We start from the raw sequence: 6966 nt of genomic DNA, 5'->3' as shown, positions 1-6966 counted from the left end.
AACCAGATTATCCTGACGACCGGAGGTCTATCTGACGGATACTATTTAAAGTTGTGGTGACCTATCTTAGAAACAAATTTTGTCATCAGATAAAGTTATGATTTCTTTTGGATTACATTATTTTCTCAACACAAATAGACAAAGAAATATTTTTCAGAAAATCATTGAGTTGGAAATAAAGGATTATGGGACGGTATCTAATATGTTAATCATAGAAACATAGAAAATAGGTGCAGGAGCAGGCCATTCAGCCCTTCTAGCCTGCACCGCCATTCAATGAGTTCATGGCTGAACATGAAACTTCAGTACCCCATTCCTGCTTTCTCGCCATAACCCTTGATCCCCCGAGTAGTAAGGACTTCATCTAACTCCCTTTTGAATATATTTAGTGAATTGGCCTCAACTACTTTCTGTGGTAGAGAATTCCACAGGTTCACCACTCTCTGGGTGAAGAAGTTTCTCCTCATCTCGGTCCTAAATGGCTTACCCCTTATCCTCAGACTGTGACCCCTGGTTCTGGACTTCCCCGACATTGGGAACATTCTTTCTGCATCTAACCTGTCTAAACCCGTCAGAATTTTAAACGTTTCTATGAGGTCCCCTCTCATTCTTCTGAACTCCAGTGAATACAAGCCCAGTTGATCCAATCTTTCTTGATAGGTCAGTCCCGCCATCCCGGGAATCAGTCTGGTGAACCTTCGCTGCACTCCCTCAATAGCAAGAATGTCCTTCCTCAAGTTAGGAGACCAAAACTGTACACAATACTCCAGGTGTGGCCTCACCAAGGCCCTGTACAACTGTAGCAACACCTCCCTGCCCCTGTATTCAAATCCCCTCGCTATGAAGGCCAACATGCCATTTGCTTTCTTAACCGCCTGCTGTACCTGCATGCCAACCTTCAATGACTGATGTACCATGACACCCAGTGTACGATGTCCTGGCTACTTTGAAGTAAAAGTGCCATACCGCTGAGAGGCAAGTAACTGGTATTGGGCAGAATGCTGGAAACACACAGATCAGGTTTCAGGTCGATGATCTTGCATTAGAACTTTCAGATTTCCAGCATCGCTTGTATTTTGCTTTTGTTTGAACAGAATGCTGTTTGGCACTCTGAATATCTGCTGAATGTATTATTATCCTTTATTTGTATGCTAATAAAAATGCCAACATTTGATTCTATTTTAGCAGTAGCAAAATGGATAGAAAATCATAGAATCATATCGCACAGAAGGAGGCCATTCAACACATTGTGCCTGTTCCTGTGGCTAAAAGAGCTATCCAATTTGTCCCACTGCCCTGCTCTTTCCTAATCTGAGGAAGGACGTTCTTGCTATTGAGGGAATGCAGCGAAGGTTCACCAGACTGATTCCCGGGATGGCAGGACTGACATATGAGGAGAGGATGGATCAATTGGGCCTTTATTCAATTGGAGTTCAGAAGGATGAGAGGGGATCTCATAGAAACATATAAGATTCTGACCGGACGGGACAGGTTAGATGCGGGAAGAATGTTCCTGATGTTGGGGAAGTCCAGAACCAGGGGACACAGTCTTAGGATGAGGGGTAGGCCATTTAGGACTGAGATGAGGAGAAACTTCTTCACTCAGAGAGTTGTTAACCTGTGGAATTCCCTGCCGCAGAGAGTTGTTGATGCCAGTACATTGGATATATTCAAGAGGGAGTTAGGTATGGCCCTAACGGCTAAGGGAATCAAGGGATATGGAGAGAAAGCAGGAAAGGGGTACTGAGGGAATGATCAGCCATGATCTTATTGAATGGTGGTGCAGGCTCGAAGGGCCGAATGGCCTGCTCCTGCACCTATTTTCTATGTTTCTATGTCTATGTTTCTATAGCCTTGCAAATTTTTCCTTTTCACGTATTTATCCAATACCCTCTATTGAATCTGCTTCCACCGCTCTTTCAGGCAGTGCATTCCAAAAATGTCCTCATCTCTCTGCTGGTTCTTTTTCTAGACAAACAACCTGGCTAGAAAACAGAGAGTAGGGGCTAAAGGCAACGCTCCCTATAAGCTGTGCGGCCATGTAGCTCGCGGGACTAGCGGTTGCAATGTTAAAGTTCGCGCATGCACAAAAATGGGAATGGCCGTGCAGCCCCTTAAAGGGGCCGTGCACCCAAAAACAACAGGGAGCATTGGTTAAAAGTAGTTACTCAGATTGGTGGGAAGTGGCGTTCCATCGGGATCAGAACTGTGACCACTGTTGTTCATCACTTACATAAATGATTTGAACTTGGAACTCGGAAATACAATCTAAAAAATTTGTGGATGATATCAAATTGGGGTGTGTATCGTTAATACCGAGAAAGACTGCAACAAAATACAAGACGTTAACAAACTTGCAGAATGGGCTTGTAAATGCCTAATTAATTTAATTGTGAAGATGTTTGAAATGGTGTAGTTTGGTAGGAGGAATAAGAAGGCCACCTACTCCTTGGAAAATAAGAGTTTAAATGAGGTAGAGGCCCAAAGTGGTCAAAAGGGGTACAGATTCACAGATCACTAAAGGTAGCAATACAGGTTAACAAAGCCATACAAGTGAAAACTATGCACTGGGGATCATTTCTAGAGGAATAGAATTGAAAAGCTGAAAAGTTATGTTAACCTAATATAAAAACTTGGTTGGACCACTGTGCACAGTTCTGGGTGCCATATTACAAAAAGAATATAGGAGCACTGGAGAAGGTGAAAAAAGGATGACATGAGAACTGAGGTTTTAACTATTCAGGTCTACAGGGCTGTAGTAATACCTGCCCTGCTGTATGGCTCAGAGACATGGACCATGTACAGTAGACATCTCAAGTTGCTGGAGAAATATCACCAACAAAGTCTCCGCAAGATCCTACAAATCCCCTGGGAGGACAGGCGCACCAACATCAGCGTCCTCGACCAGGCCAACATCCCCAGCATTGAAGCACTGACCACACTCGATCAGTTCCACTGGGCAGGCCACATAGTCCGCATGCCAGCCACGAGACTCCCACAGCAAGTGCTCTACTCGGAGCTCCTTCACGGCAAACGAGCCAAAGGTGAGCAGCGAAAACGTTACAAGGACACCCTCAAAGCCTCCCTGATAAAGTGCAACATCCCCACTGACACCTAAGTGAAGGAAGTGCATCCGGGAGGGCGCTGAGCATCTCGAGTCTCAACGCCAAGAGCATGCAGAAATCAAGCGCAGGCAGCGGAAAGAACGTGCAGCAAACCAGTCCCACCCAGCCCTTCCCTCAACGACTATCTGTCCCACCTGTGACAGGGACTGTGGTTCTCGTATTGGACTGTTCAGCCACCTAAGGACTCACTTCAGGAGTGGAAGCAAGTCTTCCTCGATTCCGAGGGACGCCTATGATGATGATGATTCTCTAGAAAAGTGAAGGCTGAAAGGTGACCTGATAGAATGCTTTAAAATTCTGAAGGGATTTGACAATGGTAGATGTATTGAAGATATTTGCACTTGTGGATGAGTCAAAAAATTAGGAGCGATAAATACAAGTCAGCAGCCAATAAATCCAATGAGGAATTCAGGAAGTGGTTAGAATTTGGAACTTTCCAACAGGCGAATATCATTGGTGTAGTTAAGGGGAAGCTAGATAGTATATGCAGATACAGCAAGCAATTGGGAAGGTAAATGGCATGTTGGCCTTTATTGCAAGGGAGTTGGGGTGCAAGAGTAAGGAAGTCTTGCTACAATTGTACAGGTCTTTGGTGAGACCACACCTGGAGTATTGTGCACAGTTTTGCTCTCCTTATCTGAGGAAGGATATACTTGCCTTACAGGCAGTGCAATGAAGGTTCACTCGAGGGTTGTCCTACGAGGAGAGATTGAGTAAATTGGGCCTATGCTCTCTGGAGTTTAGAAGAATGAGAGGTGATCTCATTGAAACAGACAAGATTCTGAAGGGGATTGACAGGGTAGATGCTGAGAGGTTGTTTCCCCTGGGGTGTCTAGAATTAGGGGGGAAAGTCTCAGGATAAGGGAGTCGGCCATTTAAGACTGAGATGAGAAGGAATTTCTTCACTCAGAGGGTTGTGAATCTTTTGGAATTCTCTCCCAGAGGGCTGTGAATGCTGAGTATTTGAGTATATACAAGGCTGAGATGGATAGATTTTTTAACTCTAGGAGAATCAAGGGATATGGGGATCGGGCAGGAAAGTGGAGTTAAGGTAGAAGATCAGCCATGATCTTATTAAATGGTGGAGCAAGCTCGAGGGATCGAGTGGCCTACTCCTGCTCCTTTTTCTTATGTTTTTATGATCCTATTGAATGGCGGAGCAGGCTCGAAGGGCCATATGGTCTACTTCTGCTCCTACTTCCTACGTTGTTATGGTGGAGAAAGGAATAGAAGGAAATGTTGTTGAGTAGGATGAAGTAAGGTGGGAAGAGGCTCCTATGGAGTATAAACACTGCATAGGCCTGTTGACTGAATTACCTGTTTTTGTGCTGTATATGCTAGGCAGTTGTTGCTTGTATTTTTTTAATTTCAAAATATACTTTATTCATATAAAAATTTGCACGATACATTAGAAAGCAGTTCAGTACATTTGGATGCTGACAGCAGTTCCGTTCAATACATTTGCTTGCTTTACATTTCGAGGTACAATTCAGTACAATCCAGGATACATTGTAATACAGTCATCAAATTACGTTACATGTGGCACTATACGGTACACGGAATGGGTGAGGGTACAGTTACATTTCTTTGCAACATACATTTCTAAACACAACTTGTATTATACATGGCACTACATAGGTGTTTTCAGATCATGGTGCTCTATATATACAAAGATTTACAAGTACAGCCCGAGGGGGGTTTTGTACTGATTCCTGCCCCTGGGTTTACCATGGCGGAAGGGCTTTAAACTGCGGCCCTTCCCCACCATGCCTTTGCGGTGACTGCACCAATTTTAAGTGCGTCCCTCAGCACGTAATCCTGGATCTTGGATTGCGCCAGTCTGCAACACGCAGACGTGGACATCTCCTTGCTCTGGAAGACCAGCAAGTTTCGGCAAGACCAAAGTGCGTCTTTCACCGAGTTGATGACCCTCCAGCAGCAGATGATGTCTGTCTCGGTGTGTGTCCCTGGAAACAGCCCGTAGAGCACAGAGTCCTGTGTTACGGAGCTGCTCGGGATGAACCTCGACAGCAACCACTGCATCTCCTACCAGACCTGCCTTGCAAAGGGGCAATTCCGAAGGAGATGGATGACTGCCACGCCACAGCCAACTCGGGGGCACCGTGCCGTGTCTCTGAAACCCCGGCTGTGCATAAAGGATCTGATGGGTAGGGCCCTCCTCACCGCCAACCAAGCTACGGCTTGTGTGAAAGCTCTGGCGATGAGACGCTCTGCCAAACGAGTTCGACAGTCTGCTCGGGAACCACCCGACAGAGTCCACCCTCTCCTTTCGTAGGGCGTCCAGGACCTTACATGCTGACCACTGTTTTATGGCCTTGTGGTCAAAAGGGTTTTTTCTGAAAAACTTTTCCACAAAGGACAGGTGGACAGGCATGGTCCAGCTAGTGGGGGTGTTTCACGGCAGCGTGGCCAGACCCATGCATCGCAACACCGGGGACAGGTAGAACCTCAGCACGTAGTGACACTTGGTGTTTGCGTACCGGGAGTCGGTGCACAGCTTGATGCAGCCGCACACAAAGGTGGCCATCAGGATGAGGGCCACGTTCGGAACATCCTTTCCACCACGGGCGAGTTCCGAGTAGAGCGCTTGCTTTGGGAGTCTTGTGTCTGGCATGCAAACAATGTGGCCTGCCCAGCGGAGCTGATCAAGTGTGGTCAGTGCTTCAGTGTGAGGATAGCAGCATCAGGGCCAATGAAAATCATCTGGAAACTCTGTGACTCCTGAGAGAGCAACTGGGGAGAGACAGAGAGAAAAAAAACAGAAACTGGGGGAGGTAGGGAGAGAAACAGAAAGTGGGAGAGTGGTATTTACTTTGTGATACGGTAGAAACATCCCAGAAGTTGCTTTTGTTTAAACATTACTTATCCTTAAATGCTTGTATTCTTTCTTTGATTTATGAATGATGGTATTCACCTGACCATAAAAGAAAAAGTCAAATATTTTATTCGAGGTTTAACAGAAATAAAGTAAATGCAGTAACATTTGCAAGCATTGGGGAAAATATCAGCGGAATAAATGTCCTATGAGTAAATATTAAATGATGAAATGCTCACGAACACGTCAAAGCAGAGTTAACACAACCTATCCAAGCCAAGAATGGTACATCGCACACGATTGACTGCGGATAGTTTAGTGTGAAATTGCTGTGCAAGTTATAACTCCACGTGAAATGTATTTGTTTCTATTTTGTTTATAAATGTAGTCTCCGCGGAGACTATCAAAAATTGCCATTGCCGACTATATTTCAAGTCGTCATAGCGGGGTATTGGGAAAAGTTTTCAATAAGCAATAATCGCGCCTCGGTTAAACCTCATCGGCTACGATACTGCCACTGCGCAAAGCTAACCAGATCACCCTGACTACCGGAGGTCTATCTGACGGATACTATTTAAAGTTGTGGTGACCTATCTTAGAAACAAATTTTGTCATCAGATAAAGGTATGATTTCTTTTGGATTACATTATTTTCTCAACACAAATAGACAAAGAAATATTTTTCAGAAAATCATTGAGTTGGAAATAAAGGATTATGGGACGGCATCTAATATGTTAATCAGTGTACGATGTCCTGGCTACTTTGAAGTGAAAGTGCCATACCGCTGAGAGGCAAGTAACTGGTATTGGGCAGAATGCTGGAAACACACAGATCAGGTTTCAGGTCGATGATCTTGCATTAGAACTTTCAGATTTCCAGCATCGCTTGTATTTTGCTTTTGTTTGAACAGAATGCTGTTTGGCACTCTGAATATCTGCTGAATGTATTATTATCCTTTATTTGTATGCTAATAAAAATGCCAACATTTGATTCTATTTTAGCAGT

The 6966-nt window shown here is 44.7% G+C and overlaps 1 non-coding gene across 1 annotated transcript; it reads right to left on the bottom strand.

Moving 5' to 3' along the window:
• Positions 1 to 6349: 6349 nt before the first annotated feature.
• Positions 6350 to 6490, bottom strand: LOC139277836 (U4 spliceosomal RNA). The gene has a single exon (XR_011596149.1). It is a non-coding gene; the product is annotated as a U4 spliceosomal RNA (small nuclear RNA).
• Between the last annotated feature and the right edge of the window lie 476 nt (positions 6491 to 6966).

This window comes from Pristiophorus japonicus, chromosome 12 (genome assembly GCF_044704955.1).
Source record: "Pristiophorus japonicus isolate sPriJap1 chromosome 12, sPriJap1.hap1, whole genome shotgun sequence".
In the NCBI taxonomy this organism is placed as follows: Eukaryota; Metazoa; Chordata; class Chondrichthyes; family Pristiophoridae; genus Pristiophorus; species Pristiophorus japonicus.
Note: the sequence above shows the minus strand (reverse complement) of the source record. Positions and strands in the feature narration are given on the sequence as shown.